This window comes from Sus scrofa, chromosome 8 (genome assembly GCF_000003025.6).
Source record: "Sus scrofa isolate TJ Tabasco breed Duroc chromosome 8, Sscrofa11.1, whole genome shotgun sequence".
Taxonomy (NCBI): domain Eukaryota; kingdom Metazoa; phylum Chordata; class Mammalia; order Artiodactyla; family Suidae; genus Sus; species Sus scrofa.
This window is the reverse complement of record NC_010450.4, coordinates 55095069-55114425: the sequence shown is the minus strand read 5'-3', so window position 1 is coordinate 55114425 and position 19357 is coordinate 55095069. Positions and strand designations below refer to the sequence as shown.

General features: G+C 40.2%; 1 long non-coding RNA gene across 6 annotated transcripts in view; it reads left to right on the top strand.

Moving 5' to 3' along the window:
- The window catches only part of LOC102165777, a 55963-nt gene continuing 37416 nt past the window's right edge, over nucleotides 811–19357 (top strand). For 4 of the 6 annotated variants that reach the window (XR_002346675.1, XR_002346674.1, XR_002346670.1 and 1 more), the window contains exon 1: nucleotides 811–2076. This is a non-coding gene — a long non-coding RNA (uncharacterized LOC102165777). The remainder of the gene's footprint in view (nucleotides 2077–19357) is intronic. The other 2 variants (XR_002346671.1, XR_002346672.1) reach the window with 2 other exon arrangements.

The window sequence follows — 19357 nt, the reverse complement described above, 5'->3', positions numbered from 1 at the left end:
TTCCTTGGCTTTCACTGGTCATCTCCCATAAGCTCTCCTTGTGGCTTTTTAGCTCCACCCCTCGTCCTTAAAGTTTTCCCCAAGAGGGCGGGGATGGGGATCACTGGATTTCTCCTAAATATGAATCTGGCTGCGAGGAAGGTTGTGGTCCTCGGCCACCTGTGCTCCCAGCGGGGCGCGCCAGCAGAGGCAGGAACTCTCTAGAGGAAGAGGCATCTGTGTCGTGACGGTGTTTCTCACACTTGCACCCAAGGGCACCTCCCTGCCGATCGGTACCCCCAGGGTCTCCCTCACCTCTACTAAATTTATTTTAAAGTCATGTACTATTTTAAGAATGCATGTATATGTTATATTTACTTCCACAACTTATCCTTACTAGTTTTAACAAAAATAAAAGTTCAAGGAGTTCCCCAATGGCTCAGTGGGTTAAGGATCCAATCCTGTCACTGCTGTGCCCGGGTTCCATCCCAGGGCCAGGAATTTCTGTATGCCTCAGGTGTGGCCAAAACCCCTAAAAGTTCCATTTCCCTACTCCTTGCCCTCATTTTCCATTCCAGCCGCAGCTCCTGGCTTGAGCTCCCATCCCCTCCCCTCCCCGCCTCCATCCCCTCCCCGCCTCCATTCCTCCCATCACCCCATACTCCTCCCTTTCCCCCCTGCCCCCATTCTGGGAGCGCTCCCACTTTGAGTAGCGCCAGCGGAAAGTCTAAAGGGTCTGCGTCGGAGAGGCGGGGCCAGAGGCGGGCGGGGCGGGGCCTATCTCGACCCCACCCCGCGTCCTCCTTCCTGGCGCGGGCGGGGGCTGCTAGCCCAGGGGCACGCCTTGGACCAGGTCGCGGGTTCCCTGGCCATGCCCAGCGGGCCGAGGGAAAGGCTCCGACGGGGCTGCCCGGGTCCTGGCGCACGTCTGCGGACCGACCCTGGGCATGAAAAGGTCACAGCCGCCAGGGCTGCGTCTCCGACGGTGGCCACCCTAGGTGTGCCGATCCCGAGAAGCCGGGACCCCGGGTAACCGGCTGCTCAGCGAAGCCTGCCCCCTCCTCGAGTCCGACGGCAGGGCTTCCCGGTCCTGGGAACCCTGTCTGGGCGCTGCTGACCCATCTCTCTTGTCGGATGTCAGAGGGGCTAATGTGGTTTCCAAAACTGGGAGAGAGGACGAAAGGAAGAGCCTGCGCTCTGTACTTGCTTCAAGGAGACGCAAGAATCAGAGAACTGGCCCCCGCCCAAGACTGTAAGTGATGGTCCAAGGATGGGGTGTACCTGTGGGAACTTTGTGTTGCCTGAAGAGGACCCTGGTTTCAGGACTGGGGTCACACAGTACAGGTGAGAAAAGGTTTTGTTTTCCGATCACAGCTAGGGGCAGACCTTCTACTGAGGGCTCTCACACAAGCAAAAAGTACCATCCCTGCTCTTGAAGGAGAACCACAGAAAGGATATCCTTGCTTTATTTTGAACTTGGGGAAAATGTCAGATAAAATGGATGTGTCTGTCTGTCTAGGCAGTCACCTAGATGTGACATCTTTCCATGGCCCTTAAGTAATGGTGAAAAAAATCTTGCTTCTGGGTTTGCAGCTCTTTAGGGCATTGGGCCTTCACCTGGGCAATGAGACTGCTGTGGGCATCATTGAGGACACACCAGCTACAACGAAATTATGATATTTGTTGAGCATGTACTATGTGCCGTGTGTGATTCTAAGTGAATTACATATATTGCTTAATACAAAGTGCTATTCTGGTTCCTTGGATGCATTATTATTTAGTTTTGACAAGTTTATGAAGTAGCTGCTATCATTAGCCCCATTTTACAGGTGAGCAAACCGAAACACGGTTTTTCAGTAGATAGGTGGCCCCATTCTCCAGCTGCTTTGAGTATAGGCTGCCAACAGCTCCCAGCTGCACGTTCTCTCAGCAGGTGCCCTGGCTGATGGGCGCAGCCTCACCAGGAACTGCCAAGGTGGTCATACCCCAAGAGGCCTTCAGGTGTGGTTGGTAGCGAAGGAGGGGCCTCTTTGCCTCAGGTGGAACAGCTTTGCAGTGGCAGTCATGCTCTGTGGCTGCCCGTGGGATCAGGCTGAGGTGAGTATAGGCTTATTCCTGTAAACCACCCCACAAACAAATTAATGCAAGTATGCATTCCTCCCCAAAGTTTCTTAAGCCCCTTTCTGGCTCCAGGCAACTGCTGCTTTTTGTTTTAGTAACAGAAGGTTGAAAAAGACCTTAGTGTTCAAGGGCTTCAGCTGTGCAGTAGCTGGGCCTGAGCATAAGGCGTGTGGCAGTTTCCACGGGATAAGAGCAGGAGGGAAGGTGACGTAACTGGGCCAGGCTGCCATCTGCATAGGACAGGAGATGGACACAAAGCTGGATGTGAATGACAGCTGTGGCATCCAAGGCCTAGGTTCCATGGCCCATGGCAAATTCTGTTGAGATTCAGGCAATCTTTGGGATTGGGACAACCTGGGGTTTTGTTAGGGTTAAAGGAAGCCCTGCGAGGGAGTGATGCCAACCTCGAAATGCACAACAGAAATAAAACATAACAAAACTCTCCACCCAAACTCAGAGCTCAGGCTGGCACTCGAAAAGGAGTCAGCTGGGCATGCACCCATCACGTTCATGGTCCTCTTGGTTCTTTATTGGTCACTCCTGGCCACAGGATACACCCTTTCCTGTTTTAACCCTTTGGCCCCAGTTGCTGCTTCCTAGTCCCACCCAGACACATTTAGATGTTGGGAGGCACCACACTGCAGGTTCTGGCGAGAGCAGCAGGGAGATACCTAGGGAGAGGCCGAATTCTCCATCGTCTGGTGTTCAATAACTAGTTTTCTCATCTTTGCTAATGCCTGGAAATCCTCTTCATTGGCTCAGAGATCAAGGCAAACACAGTTCCCAGCGAGCTCCTTTCTCCCTTGTTTCTTTGCTCCCTTCTGGAGGATTCTCAGGGCACAACTTGGTCTCCATGGTCTAGATCATTGCTGAGCAATAGAAATAGAATATAAGCCATAAATATGAGCCACACACATCAACTCCCAGCGGCCACAGTTTTAAAAAGTGGCAGGGTTGAGGGGTGAGGAAACAAACAGGTGAAATTACTTTTTAAGAATATGTTTTTAAGGAGTTCCCACTGTGGCACAGTGGGTTAAGAATTTGACTGAAGTGGTTTGGGTCACTGTGGAGGTGTGGGTTCAGTCCCAGCCTGGTGCAGTGGGTTAAAGGACCCAGTGTTGCTGCAGTTGTGAAGGTGGAAGCTGTGACCCAGATTCAATCTGTGGCCCAGAAACCGATGTAGCCATAAAAGAATAAAAATAAAAACAATATGTTTTCATCTCAGTGACTCTAAAATATGGTCATTTCAACAGATAATCTGTATAAAAATTATAAGAATTTTGTATTCTGTTTTATGCTAACTCTTTGAAATCCAGTGAATATTTTACTTCCAGCCCATCTCAGTTTGTATGAGCTGTATTTACATACTGAACAGGGCAAGTCTAGATATAGTATCATGGCCTGGATCCAAAATTAAGCATCCTACGGGGAAGAGAGGAAGAATATTAGTTTTCTTTTGGACACACTGAGTTTGGGGTACTAGTAAGCATTCCTGTGAACAGTAAGCTTTAGGAAATGCGATAAATGATAAGCAATAAGCTTTTGGAAATAAAATTCTAGAACAGCAAGACAGCATCTTTCAACTTCATTTGTCAGAGCAGCATATACCGCCTCCTCAGTAAAGTTCTCAATTTCACCTTTTTTCTTTCTTTCTTTCTTCTTCTTCTTCTTTTTTTTTTTTTTTTTTTTTTTGTCTTTTATTTAGGACCACACCCGTGGCATATAGAAGTTCCCAGGTTAGGAGTTGAATTGGAGCTGCAGCTCCCTGGCCTACACCACAGCCACAGCAACATGGAATCTGAGCTGTGTCTGTGACTTACATCACAGCTCACAGCACTGCTGGATCCTTAACTCACTGAGCGAGAACAGTGGGTGGATTGAACCCACATCCTCATGGACACTAGTTGGATTTGTTACCCCTGAGCCACGATGGGAACTCATCTTGTTTCCTGAAGCCATGCCTTAGGGTTTTTCCCCAGCTCCTAACTTGCCTGTTAAACTGTGTACATCCTACTGCAGTGGGTTGAGCTCTACATTAGCTGGTTTTCCTGCACATTTTCTCTATCACATAAGCATTATCATTTACATTTTCCTCTATATTTATCTCGTCTCTCCTTCAGGTACTTGAAAAGAGTTGAGCAGAAGAATGGGCACTATTTTACTTGAACATAAAGAACCATTCAGCAAATGAACTCTTATTCAACATGAGCAATTACTCTAAATATAACTTATTTAGTGTTTTTAACTGCATCTTCATTAATAGCTGTCTATTTTTAAGAATAGCAAAACCTGGAGTTCTCTTGTGGTACAGTGGGTTAAGGATCTGGTGTTGTCACTGCAGCAGCTCGGTGAGGGTCTGTCCCTGACCAGGGAACCTAGGCATGCTGTGGGTGTAGCCAAAAAAAAAAGAAAAGAAAAAAAAAAAAAAAAAAAAAAAAAAGAATAACAAACCTGTACTATCTTAAAGTTTTTTTTCCAGTTGTAAAAGTGATGAATAGTGATATCACTTTAGTTAAAGTTTAAAAAATAAGGATGATAGTACTCAGTATTTTGAAGATATGCAGAAGTGGACACTTTCAGCTGTTGGTGATGGGAATGTAAATTTCTTCAGAGATTGTGTAGGGCATTTGGCAATATTTATTACAATCCAAAATGTATATACCTTTATCTCTGCAATTCCAGTTTTAGAAATATATGCCAGGGGAATAATTGGATAAGTGCACAAATTTGTATGGGCGAACGTTGATCCTATTATGGTGTTTTTTTTTTAAAAAGGAAACAACTAATATTTCAGCAGTACTTTATTGGGCATCACAGTAGGCATGGGGCCCACAGTCAGTCAGACATAGACTGTCCCTTATGGTTGAGAAAAGAAGGCAGTTGGCTGACATTTGCTGAGTGCAGAGCCCAGGGTATAGAGTATGGCTGGAGTGCCCCTGAGGGAGCTGAACTCGGCCTTAAGGAGGAAATGAAAGCTTTCTAAGGAAGTGATGTCTAAACTGGGTGCTGAGGTGTAACTGATAAATCATATAATGGAGTAGGATGCAGCTATTAAAAATCACTGTGTACATGTAGAAAGTAAATGGTATACCATTGAAGAAAAAAATTGAGCCACAAAATAGAATAATTTTATCTTTATGAAATGATGTATATTTCTTTCTGCATGCAGATATGTACATTTGTGACTACTTATTCACACACCCACACAGAAACACAGGAGAGACACCAAGACGGCTCTAGAATGCATCCAAGTATAACTCTGGTGGGCAGAATTTCAATAGAAATTTTAAATTTAAATATTCTCACCATCAGAAAAAATTACAGCTATTTTTAAAAATTTGAAATAAAAGTAATACAGGTTAAGTGTAGGAAATTATAGAAAGATTAAAAAGAAGCAAAAAAATGACCAAAAATGCCATCTCCAAGATGACAGATGATCGTTTGTGACATTTTGGTGGATTTTCCTCCATTTTTTTATATGCATATGTATGTATTCACTCTTTTCATAATGATATGTGTTTTATAGGCTAGTTCTAAATTTTAATATATTCAATATCAAAAATAATTTGTTTGTTTATATATGCAGTCTATCACAGGGTAAAAGTTAATTCCCAAATTACAGTTTCTTATGCCTAATAGAGTACCTAATAGAGTATTCTTATATATCTTTGGGGAATATATTGACATAAAATAAAACCTTCACTTTCTTCTGCCTGCCTGCTTTTCTTTCTGCCTTCTTCCCTCCCTCCCTCTTTCTCTTTTTTTTTCTTTCTGCACCTTAGGCAGAAAGAAGCTCCCAGGCTAGGGACTGAATCAGAGCCACAGCTGTGACCTGTGCTGTAGCAACACCAGATCTTTTTACCCACTGCACCAGCCCAGGGATTGAACCTATGCCTCTGAAACAACCTGAGCCATTGCAGTCGGATTCTTAAACTTTGCACCACAGTGGGAATTCCTACTTTCTTTTAAAAATTTGGTATAATTAAATTGTTTTATGTTAATCCTATCAGTAATAATTTTCTTCTGGTTGCTGGCATTCATATGCAGAGATTATAGGGTAAAAGTTCATTTTTCATGAGCACACGTGAATTCTCTTAGTAGATCCTGTTAGAACAGGGCCATCTGTGCTGGAGCGCTGATGTGCTTCACTCTGTTCCCAGCACAGGCATGAGGGGTAGTGGAGCACGGGGCCTTGACTCAGGGATTACGTGTTGTGTCTCTGTTGTACTGCTTGGGTAGACTGTGGCAGTGCTGTCACTCATCCCTTTTTTAAAAAGAGCTACTAAAAACCAGAAGAATTAAGTCAGTGTATTCCCTGTGTCAGGCATAGGCATGTTAAATAGCTAGAGAGTTTCTTCCTTACATAGGAAGTCAAAAAATGCAAACTGCTTTCATGAGTTAATGCGAGTAAAGTACTTGCAATGGTGCCTGCTACATAATAAATGCTCAATGAACTGTTGTTATTACTGCTCATAAGAACAAACTAGCTATTAGAATAAGTCCAGAGTATCTTACTTATTCAGTAAGTAAAATTCAGATTTTCAGTGTTGGCTGTAGGACGTGAAGAGTAAATTGATATCAAGATTTGGCTGGAGGTCATCCTTTTTCATGTTGATGCCCAAAACCTGAACTAAAAAGTTGGTGGATTGGGATAAATAAACACTGAACTGAGTTGTATTTCACAGTAGAGGCTAACCCTCAGTCAGTAACACTGTTTTGAAGCTGACTCCCCTAGATAAAAAAAAAAAACAAATCCTCTTGACCCTTTTGTGTGGGTTCATGGAGTCTGTTTGTTGAATTTGATCTCTAGTCAGCTGAGTTGACCTGAGAGTAAAAGCTACATTCACAGGGTGACTTTTAACAAGAAATATCACCTCCTCATACAAACATCTGTCAATTTGCTGTCATGATCCTGTTGTCTCAGTTCTCATAGACTTGTCTATAACAGGACTTGGTACCTCAGTTGTTTTAAGTAACTCTTAAAGTATTTGGGACAAAGTTTATCTTCAGAGTTAGAAGTGAATATTACATAAACATTAACACTATGTTACCCAGGCCATACATCCTTTCCAGAATTTTAGAAGAAGCTGTGTCCATGAGGGCAGGTAGGATGTATTCAGTGTAAATACAATTTATTTTACAGAGCAAAGCTTTCGAAAGGCAGAAAACATTTTTGTTCATTCAACCTAAGCAAAGAAGCCAAGAAAATCTCAGAGAGGCAAATAAATTTTTGTTTCTAATATGTATTATTCAAGTGTTATTACTAATGCTTTTATTCTATTAAGCAAATACAGGTTAACACTCTAAAAACATCATGCCAAATTATTTTTCTTGTATTTCTACTCTCCTGATCCTTGCCTTAATTTTAAGTCTTTAGAAAACAGAAAGGGGGAGTTCTCGTGGTGATGCAGTGGAGATGAATCCAGCTAATGTCCATGAGGATTCGGGTTTGACCCCTGGCCTGGCTCAGTGGGTTAAGGATCCAGCACTGCCAAGAGCTGTGGTGTAGGTCACAGATGCAGCTCAGATCTGGCATGGCAGTGGCTGTGGTATAGGTCGGCAGCTGCAGCTCTGTCTGATTCAATTCCTGGCCTGGGAAATTCCACATGCCTCAGGGTTGGCTGAGGAAGGAGAAGGAGAAGAAAACAGAATGGGATTAAGTAAAGATGGTTGTACTATTTTTTGTACAAAATTTTCTCTTGGTCAACTTAAGCAATCTTTATTTCGTATATTAATGAAATAGTATTCATAGAGTTCCTACAGTGTGTCGTGTTTGAAGTATGTGCTCAACAAATATTTGATTTTAAATATAAATTTATTTATGCCTATTAAAAAAATTTTTTTTATAATTTTAGTTTACTAATCTTTGAATGAACTTCAAAGTGATCCATTATGTAGGTATGAATTTCTGTCTCCAAGAGATCAGATGGACTTTCTTTACTTTCATTAAAATTTTAATATATTTAGGTAAATTGGATTTATAGTTGTTGTTTTTTAGCCTCTAAAGGAGGTTTTGTAAACCATCCATAAAGTAAAAAGAGGTATTGATTTTTAAACATTTTAAGATACGAAGCATTTCAGAGTGTCCTAAAAACTAAAATGCTATATTACAAGTGTTCATTATCTTTGGCCTCAGACATTTCTAAAACTCACTGTTTTCTGTGCTTCTGACAATGCCTTGAATCCCCTTAACCATTTTAGCATGAGTCAGTATCATAGCCTTGTAAGTTCTTATAACTTTGAGCTTGACAGAAATTCTTGTCTGGTTACAGACAGTCCCCAACTGTTGTTTCAAGTTCCAAGTGAACTTACAACTTGGAAAAAGTAAACATGATTTAAGTTAAATTTATCTTTCTCATGTGATCTATTTTAAATACAGAAGTGTGTTCCTGAAATTGTAAAAAAATAGATATTTACCCACTTTTAATGAATCACATGCATACTATGAGAGAGTTTGGAAAATATAGACAATCAGATTGCATGGTTGAATGAGAATAAGTGGTTACTGCTGATTTGCCTTTATTTTGGGTTTCACTTACCCAGGAATGAGACCTATTTCTTTCAGGTTACTGGGTGTAAGTGTTTAGCTGAAGCTAAAACATTTTTAAGCTTTCTCTAGGAAAAATTGCAGAGTATAGGCAGTTCCAGTGCAGTCTCTGCCTACCCCCACCCTGAATGCTCATGTCTCTACAGCCCTGGAACAGGGACCTAAACTAAGAAATTAACATTGGTTCAACATATACTCATAACTAAGCTGCAGACTACTTCGATTTCCCCAGTATTTCCACTGATTTTTTTCTGTTCCAAGATTCGAATCAGGAGAGTACAGTGCTTTTAGTGTTTCTGTTTCCCCACTCCCCTTCAATTGGTGAGAGTTCCTTAGTTTTTCTCTTGTCTTTTATTTCCGTGATACCTTTGAAGAGGACTGGTTCGAAGTTTCGTAGAAACTGTCCTTCAGTTTGGGTTTACTTTTTCCTCTTGGTGAGACGGAGGTTATAGATTTTGGGTGCGTGGCCTCAGCGTGTCTTATGACTGGTGACTTACCCTTGACCGCTTGGTGAGGTGGCATTTGCCTGGGTTCTCTGCAGAATGTCCCTTCCCACCTCCTGTCCTTTGGAAGTGAGTTACTCTGTCCAGCCCCTGGCATTAGGTCCGGTGCAGGGAATTAAGGTCCATCTTCCAGAGGGAGGAGTGTTTAAGAAAACAGTGTCCCTATGTTAAAGCCACCACAGTTGTGAATAAATACTTTATGGGAGATACTTGTCAGCAATCTGGATACTCTGTTTCTCTTTAAACTTCAGCTAACCAGCTCTAGTGAGGGATCTAGTCAGGGATCTTGCCTGCAGCAGTTACTGCCTTGGTACTCTCATGGTGATGTGCTATTTTCCTCATTCTTTCTGCACTTTTAATTCTTCTGTTAGGAAGAATTCCCCCTTTTAGTTCATCCATTCACTTGTATATTTATATCAGTATGGTCTCATTGATATTTATTGCCTTATGGATATTTATTTTATTCTTTGGGTTAAAATTCATAATTGTCATTATTTATTATATTGCCCAAATTATTGCAGCCCTGGCTCTTGTGGACTGGCTCATGTGTCCTTTTGACAAACACACATCTTTGTATTTATTTTATTTTTATTTTGTTTATTATTGTTAGCACCAACTTACTTTCTAGCACTGTAAAATTCACCAGGCTTATCTTATATTATTCTGTACCCTAACCCCCAAACCAGCCATTCTTTACAAAATATAGTTCCTTTTATTGGAGAATGGTACTTGGAAACCAAAATCTGTCCTCTAGGTATTCTTATTACAGCTTGGAGAGTCCTTACTTTTGGGCCCTCTCAACATAGAGCTAACAAGTGTTTATGCTTGTTTGAAACGTCTTTCTCCCACAGATAGAAACCTGTCATTATCTATACTCTATTTAGTTATTGGTTCACCTCTAGTATATGTAAAGTTGTTATAGAATTGTAATCTGGACCTGTAAGATACATGTTTACCACCTAGAATAGAGTGTTTTGTCTTCAGCCTAAGAGTATCAAAACTCTGTTATACAAAGTTATTTATCCATGAAATCACTGGTTAAACCAATATTACGACGTTTTTGCTATGTTTTCTTCTAGGAGTTTTACAGTTTCAGGTCTTACATTTAAGTCCTTAATCCATTTTGAATTGGTTTTTGTGTGTGGTGTAAGATAAGAGTCCAATTTCCTTCTCTTGCATGTGGACATCCAGTTTTCTCAACACCATTTGTTGAAGAGACTATCCTTTCCCTGTTTTGCACTCTTGTTGAGGATCAGGTGACCACATATGAGTGGATTCATTTCTGGGCTCTCTCTTCTGTTTAGTTGGTCTATATCTGTGTTTATGCCAGTACTATATTGTTTTAATTAACTTTGTAATATACTTTGAAGTCAGGAAGTTTTGTTCTTCTTTCTCAAGATTGTTTTGGCTATTTAGTGTTTTTTGTGGTTCCATGTGAATTTTAGAATGTTTTTCTGTTTATACCAGAAAAAGCTGTTTGGAATTTGATAGGGATTAAATGAATTTTTTGCTTTGGGTAGTATGGAAGTTTAAATAGTATTAAGTCTTCCAATCCATGAGCATCAGATCTGTTTCCGTTTGTTTGTATCTTCTTTAATTTCATCAATGCTTTAAAGTTTTCAGTGTACAGATCTTTTACCTCTTTAGTTAAGTTTATCTCTAAGTCTTGTCTTATCTTGTCTTTTCCTTTCTTTATTTCTTGTCTTTCTTTTCTTTCTCTCTCTCTGTCTCTCTCTCTCTCTCTTTTTTTCCCCCATACTATGGCATGTGGACGTTCCTGGGTCAAGGATTGAACCTGAGCTGCAGTTACAGCCTGTGCCATAGCTATGGCAACACCGGATCCTTAACCTGCTATGCCACAAAGGAACTTCCCTAAGTATTTTCTTTTTGATGTTATTGTGAGGGGAATTGTGTTCCATCATGCCACTGATCTTGGCAATTGTTTCATTGATATGACAAAAGCACAGATAACAAAAGCAAAAACAGTGGGACTGTATCAAACTAAAAGCCTTTTGCACATCAAAGGAAATAATTAACAGAATGAAAAGACAACCAATGGAATGAGAGGTAATATTTGCAAAGCATTCATCTGAGAAGAGCTTAATATCTAAAACATGTCAGAAACTGCTACAACCCAATAGCAAAGAAACAAGTAGCCAGATTAAAAAATGGAAAGGGAACATGTCGCCAAAGAAGACATACAAATGCCAACAGGCATATGAATAGATGCTTAAGATCACTAATAGTGAGGAAAATGCAAATTAAACCGCAATAAACTATAACCGCACACCTGTTAGGAGAGCTGTTATCAAAAAATCAAAAGGCAAGTATTGGCAAGGATGTGGAAAAATTAGAATCCATGTATGCTATTGGTGGGAATGTAAAATGGTATAACTACTTTGGAAAACAGTATGGAGGGGCCTAAAAAACCCCCCAAAACCAAAAAACAAAACCCCCCAAAAAACCTAAAAATAGAACTGCCATATGATCAAACAGTCCAACATCTGATTTTTTTTCCCAAAAGAGTTGAAGTCAGGTCTTTGAAGAGATATTAGCATTCCTATGTTCATTGCAGCATTATTTACAATAGCCAAGATGTGGAAATAATCTAAACATCCATCAATAAATGAATGGATAGGAGTTCCTGTCGTGGCACAGTGGTTAACGAATCCGACTAGGAACCATGAGGTTGCGGGTTTGGTCCCTGCCCTTGCGCAGTGGGTTGATGATCTGGCGTTGCCATGAGCTGTGGTGTAGGCAGCAGACGCGGCTTGGATCCCGCGTTGCTGTGGCTCTGGCGTAGGCCAGTGGCTACAGGTCCGATTCGGCCCCTAGCCTGGGAACCTCCATATGCTGCGGGAGCGGCCCAAAGAAATAGCAAAAAGACAAAAAAAAAAAAAAAAAAAAAAAAAAAAAAAAAAAAAGGAATGGATAAAGAAGTTGTGGGGTATCCATACAATGGAATGTTATTTAACCTTCAAAAGAAACAAAGTTCTGATACACATAACAGTATGGATGAACCTTGAGGGCATGATGCTAAATGAAATAAGTCAGTCAAAGAACAGGCTAGAGGGGTCAAACTCATGCAGTAGAGAATACAACAGTGCTTGCCAGGGACCTAGGGTTAGGAGCAATGGAGAGTTGTTACTTAATAGTCACAGAGATTCTAAATGGGGTGACAGAAAAGATTTGGAAACAGTGGTGATGGTTGCACAACAGTGTGGATGTAATTAATATCACCAAACTGTTTGTTTACTTAAAATGGTTAAATTCACATTAAAAACTTCAAAGATAGGGTTGTAACATGTAGAAGTTGATACTTAAGGTTTTAAACACATTAAAAAGTTTTTAATCAAGTGGCCATTATAGAGAACTGTTACCAGCAGGTCAGAAAATGAGGTCTTTTAGTTAATCAAGTGTTCTTATAAATAGCAAATTTAGTCTATAGTCATAAACATCAAATATTTAAAAATTAAAATATTAACACAAAGCTATATTCATTTAGGAATTAAAAGGAATTTCAATTATTTTATAATGAAAAGGGAAAATTCAGGATTATTTTACAAGTATCCTTCAAGAGGTGAATGGATAAGCAAACTGATAGATCTGTCCAATGAAATAAACTGAAGAGTAAAAAGAAACAAGCTGTTGATTCACATAAGACAGGGATGATCTTAGATGCATTTTGCTAAAGCCAGACACAAAAATAACATCTGATTCTATCTATATGATATCACAGAAGGCAAAACTATAGGGAAAGGAAATGAGTGGTTGTCAAGGAAGGGATTATGTAAGAGTGGGATTGCTGGTCCTATGATAATTCTGTAGCTTTTTGAGTAATTGCTATGCTGTTTTCTGCAGCAGCTACAGCATTTACATTGCTGCCAGCAAGGATTCCAATTTCTTCACACCCTCATCAATACTTATTTTCTACTACTGCTGCTGCTGGTATTATTGCCATGCTTGTAGGTATGAAGTGGTATTGCATTCTGTGTCTGATTTGCATTTCCCCAGTGACTAAGGATGTTAAGTATCTTTTCATGTACCATTTCATGGCCATTTGTACATCTTGTTTGGAGAAATGTCTATTCAAGTCCATTGCTGGTTTGTTTTTTGTTATAGAGTTGGGGGTTCTTTATATATTTTGAATATTAAACCCCTGTCAAATATGTGATTTACAAATATTTTCTCCCATTCCGTAGGTTGTCTTTTCACTTCCTTTGATAATGTCCTTTGATGCAAAAAGTTTTGATAAAGGCCAATTTCCTTTTTTCTACTGCCATTTGTGTGTTGTATCTAAGAATCTATTACCAAATCCAAAGCTGTGAAGGTTTGGTACAATATTTTCAGGTCTTATATTTACATCATTGATCCATTTTTTTTTTAATTCATCTTTGTATGTGGTATGAGGTACGGGTTTTAAACATATCTTTGTTTTTAGACCTTTTAAAAATGCAGACATTTTAAAGATTTAGTAGCCACTTCACAGCTCCTTCTCAATGATAGCAGGCAGATGCAATATTAATGCATATTAAAACCTAATACTTTGGAAGAGAAAAAAAAGCATGCTTGAACTTTCCACCTCAAGTGTCTTCCAGTAAAGGGCTCCTGGAAACCATCAGATTTTCAATATCTGGTCCTTGGTTTATCCTAACTGTTTGGCTGGGCAAGCTAGGTTCAGAAGGATTCCTTATCAAATTCACAGAGGAGGGCCTAACTACAGGCTTCACAAATCTTGGGAAGACCATGCCCATTGTATCAATGTCTCCTTCCTTCCATAGGACGAGTTTTGCTCTATTGGGATCATACAGATTCTCATGAAGCCAGATATGGATTTTTTTTTTTTTTTTTAAGGCCACACCTGTGGCATATGGAGGTTCCCAGGCTAGGGGTAGAATTGGAGCTGCAGCTGCCAGCCTACACCACAGCCACAGCAACCATGGGATCTGAGCCAGGTCCATGACCTACACCACAGCTCACAGCAATGCTAGATCCTTAACCCACTGAGCGAGGCCAGGGATTGAACCCATGTCCTCATGGATCAAAGTGCATCCTATGTTGGGTTCTTAACCCTCTGAGCCACAACGGGAACTTCCTGCTATAGAAGATTTTAACTACCAACATCTACCACATAAAGCAGGACTAGATTTTGGAGATCACATAAAATCTACTCTTGTTTTGGTTATCAGAAACATGGAAGGAATCTGAGCTAACTCTAGAGCTTCATAATCTTTTTCCTTTAGGCCTTTTCTAGGCTTTTATTTCTTTTTCTTTTTCTTTTCTTTTTCTTTTTTTTTTTTTTTTTTTTTTTTGTCTTTTTGTCTTTTTGCCATTTCTTGGGCTGCTTCCGTGGCATATGGAGGTTCCCAGGCTAGGGGTCTAATCAGAGCCATAGCCACCAGCCTACACCAGAGCCACAGCAACGCGGGATCTGAGCTGCTTCTGTGACCTACACCACAGCTCATGGCAACACCGGATCCTTAACCCACTGAGCAAGGGCAGGGACCGAACCTGCAACCTCATGGTTCCTAGTTGGATTCGTTAACCACTGCGCCACGACGGGAACTCCTAGGCTTTTATTTCTTTATTTCTCCTTCCTTCCTTCCTTCCTTTCCTTCCTTCCTTCGTTCTTCCTTCCTTCCTTCGTTCTTCCTTCCTTCCTTCCTTCCTTCCTTCCTTCCTTCCTTCCTTCCTTCCTTTCTTTCTTTCTTTCTTTCTTTCTTTCTTTCTTTCTTTCTTTCTTCAAGCTTCAACTATGTCTAAAGAAGGATGGGTCATTCCACAGTTTGTCACCTGATGTATGGCTCCACCTTTGCCAGACTGCAATCTATCAGGAGTAAGTGACACAGGAATATTCCATTTGGGTCTTGGCAACCTGCTAAGAAAGGCAGTGGCAAGTGGTGAATAGAGTTTAACAAAACTTCAAAGGCAAAAGACATGTGGCAAATTGAATACTGACCTAAAGAAATACATAATAATTTGGGGTTTGTGCTTTGAACTCTAATATAATGATGAATTTTCAAACTAACCTGAAGGAAACTAGAATTGAAAACTTATAAGCAAAATGCCAAAAGAGTAAAGAATGACTGGAACACTATAACAGTCTACTTATTTGTCTAGAAAGAGGAAAAACATGCAAACTGTAGTAGGTCTGATAGAGGTTGAAGTTGACATTTGCTATCTGGGGTTGCCCAAAATCTTTTGGAAAAAAACCTCTACATTTTTATATTTCCCTATAATGTAAACCCCACCATCTTAATGCAGAATATTAACCAAAACAAAACAATAACATAAGAATCTACCTTTTCCAGCCTCTCGCCACTTTCTTTTAGGGGATCAACATATGGTTTAGATCTCCTTGACATTTGGTTTGCAATTACATACCTGGAGGAGGAGTAGGATGGGGACATCCGCTTTGCTGATGCAGAAACTGGCAAAAGCCACATGCTTCTTTGTTCACTGCAGTGGCCCTGGTCTCCTGACTATGGTGGAGACCAAGTGGTTCTGCCCATTTTCCCCAAAGTGATTCCTGTGAGTTTAGCTTAGAAATGATTTCACTTACCTTTCCAGAGATTCTATAAGCTTTCTAATACCTGTAGAAAATCCTTTCCTTCTTTAAACCTTTCAGAGTGGATTATTTTATCCGTAACCCAGAACCCTGTGTAATACAAGATCCATTGTGTATGTGAGTCTTTCTTAGAAAAAGTAAAATAATGTAACTTAAAATATATGTATCCGCACCCATAACATATGGAAGTTCCTGGACCAGGGATCAAATCTGAGCTGCCTCAGAGACAATGCTGGAACCTCAACCCCCTGTGCTACCATGGGAATTCCCCCAAATAATGTAATATTAACATGAAGTCTCATTTAAACATCATGGATATTTGGAAATCTTAATAGAGTTTTACATTTATTAGTGGATATTGATACTATTATTTACTCAAATTTACCTTTTAAATGGAGAATAAAACCAAAAATAAATCAATTATCTATAAATGCTAATATTCATAGGCTCTCTCAGAGTTCAATATACATACATAACCATATGTATGTTAATGAGGCCATTTTTGGTTTTGAATGTGAAAGTACTAAATCTTGCTATCCTTAGAGCAGAAATTCTCTGACTTCTGTATTTGTCGGATTGGAATGATTGAGCTGTATAATTAACAAGAAAAAATTCTTGAGGAAGATGACAATTTGAATCAAACTGTAAATATTCGCCAGTGTGGCAAGTGGTCCAGAAGTATAAAATTAAATGTTTAACAAGAAACCTATTTAGTATTGGCGTTCCTTTTTTTTTTTTTTCCTTGCTTTTTAGGGCCACACCTGCAGCACATGGAGGTTCCCAGGCTAGGGGTTGAATTGGAGCTATAGCTGCCTACACCATAGCCATAGCAACGTGGAATCGGAGCTGGTTCTGCAAACTACACCACAGCTCATGGCAATGCCGGATCCCTGACCCACTGAGAGAGGCCAGGGATGGAACACACATCCTCATGGATACTAGTCAGATTTGTGTGCACTGAGCCACAAAGGGAACTCCAGTACTGGTTTCCTTTACAGTGGTCATGTAGGCTGTTGAAGGATCATTCTGGAGTTACAGTGTAAGACAGAAGTTGAGTACAGGCCCATGTGAATATTTTATGGTTTATTGTATGTGTGGTGGTCTTAAATTTTAATGCTGCAGAAGAAATGGGTAGCCCTGGAATCCTTGTGCAGAGATGTAGAGGAGACTGGTGATCCAATTAGTGTGATGGGCATCTGGCAGCCGGGTGACCCGCTTCCAACTTGGCCGAGGGTGGCTGTCCCCCCCCTCCTCCCCGCGCGCCTCCGCAAAGCAGGAGAGGAAACAGAACGCAGATGCCTCTGCTCTTTCTGTGATGCTTTAAGTCCAATTGAGTCTTGAATAGCAGACTTCTTCCATTGTAGTGCTTGTCATAAATGTATTAGTTCTCAATTCCATGCAGTTTTTCTGTCACATACTTTTTTTTGGCCTCACTTTCATGATTCCATGGTGAATCTTGAATATTCTCCTATTCTTTTTTTAAATTTATTTTATTTTCCCACTGTACAGCAAGGGGATCAAGTTATCCTTACATGTATACATTACATTTTTTTCCCTCACCCTTTGTTCTGTTGCAACATGAGTATCTAGACATAGTTCTCAATGCTACTCAGCAGGATCTCCTTTAAATCTATTCTAAGTTGTGTCTCATAACCCCAAGCTCCCAAATCCCTCCCACTCCCTCCCTCTCCCCTCAGGCAGCCACAAGTCTATTCTCCAAGTCCATGATTTTCTTTTCTGTGGAGATGTTCATTTGTGCTGGATATTAGATTCCAGTTATAAGTGATATCACATGGTATTTGTCTTTGTCTTTCTGACTTATTTCACTGAGTATCTCTAGTTCCATCCATGTTGTTGCAAATGGCATTATGTCATTCTTTTTTATGGCTGAGTAGTATTCCATTGTGTATATATACCACCTCTTCCGAATCCAATCATTTGTTGATGGACATTTGGGTTGTTTCCATGTCCTGGCTATTGTGAATAGTGCTGCAATGAATATGCGGGTGCATGTGTCTCTTTTAAGTAGAGCTTTGTCCGGATATATGCCCAAGAGTGGGATTGCAGGGTCATATGGAAGTTCTATGTATAGATTTCTAAGGTATCTCCAAACTGTTCTCCCTAGTGGCTGTACCAGTTTACATTCCCAACAACAGTGCAGGAGGGTTCCCTTTTCTCCACAACCCCTCCAGCACTTGCTATCTGTGGACTTATTAATGATGGCCATTCTGACTGGTGTGAGGTGGTATCTTATGGTTGTTTTGATTTGCATTTCTCTTATAATCAGCGATGTTGAGCATTTTCTTATGTGTTTGCCATCTGTATATCTTCCTTGGAGAACAGTCTATTCAGGTCTTTTGCCCATTTTTCCATTGATTGATTGGCTTTTTGCTGTTGAATTGTATAAGTTGCTTATATATTCTAGAGATTAAGCCCTTGTCAGTTGCATCATTTGAAACTATTTTCTCCCATTCTGTAAGTTGTCTTTTTGTTTTCTTTTTGGTTTCCTTTGCTGTGCAAAAGCTTTTCAGTTTGATTAGGTCCCATGGGTTTTTTTTTTTTCTCTTATTTCTGTTGCTTTGGGAGACTGACCTGAGAAAATATTCATAATGTTGATGTCAGAGAGTGTTTTGCCTATGTTTTCTTCTAGGAGTTTGATGGTGTCCTTCTTATATTTAAGGCTTTCAGCCATTTTGAGTTTATTTTTGTGCATGATGTGAGTGTGTGTTCTAATTTCATTGCTTTGCATGCAGCTGTCCAGGTTTCCCAGCAATGCTTGCTGAATAGACTTTCCTTTTCCCATTTGATGTTCTTGCCTCCCTTGTCAAAGATTAATTGACCATAGGTGTCAGGGTTTATTTCTGGGTTCTCTATTCTGTTCCATTGGTCTGTCTGTTTTGATACCACTACCACACTGTTTTGATGACTGTGGCTTTGTAATATTTTTTGAAGTCTGGGAGAGTTATGCCTCCTGCTTGGTTTTTGTTTCTCAGGATTGCTTTGGTGATTCTGGGTCTTTTGTGGTTCCATATAAATTTTTGGATTGTTTGTTTTATTTCTGTGAAAAATTTCATGGATAATTTGATAAGGATTGCATTGAATCTGTAGATTGCTTTGGGTAGTACAGCTATTTTTACAATATTGATTTTCCCAATCCATGAACATGGAATATCTTTCCATTGCTTTACATCTTCTTTGATTTCTTTGATTAAAGTTTTATAGTTCTCAGCATATAAGTCCTTCACCTCTTTGGTCAGGTGTATTCCGAGGTATTTGATTTTGTGAGGTGCAATTTTAAAAGGTATTGTATTTTTGTATTCCTTTTCTAATATATCATTGCTGGTGTACAGAAATGCGACTGACTTCTGAATGTTAATCTTATATCCTGCTACTTTGCTGAATTTATTAATCGGTTCAAGTAGATTTTGGGTTGAGCCCTTAGGGTTTTCTATGTATAGTATCATGTCATCTGCATACAGTGGCAGTTTTATCTCTTCTCTTCCTATATGGATGCCTTTTATTTCTTTTGTTTGCCTAATTGCTGTGGCTAGGACTTCCAACACTATGTTGAAGAGCAGTGGTGAGAGTGGGCATCCCTGTCTTGTTCCAGATTTGAGTGAGAAGGCTTTCAGTTTTTCC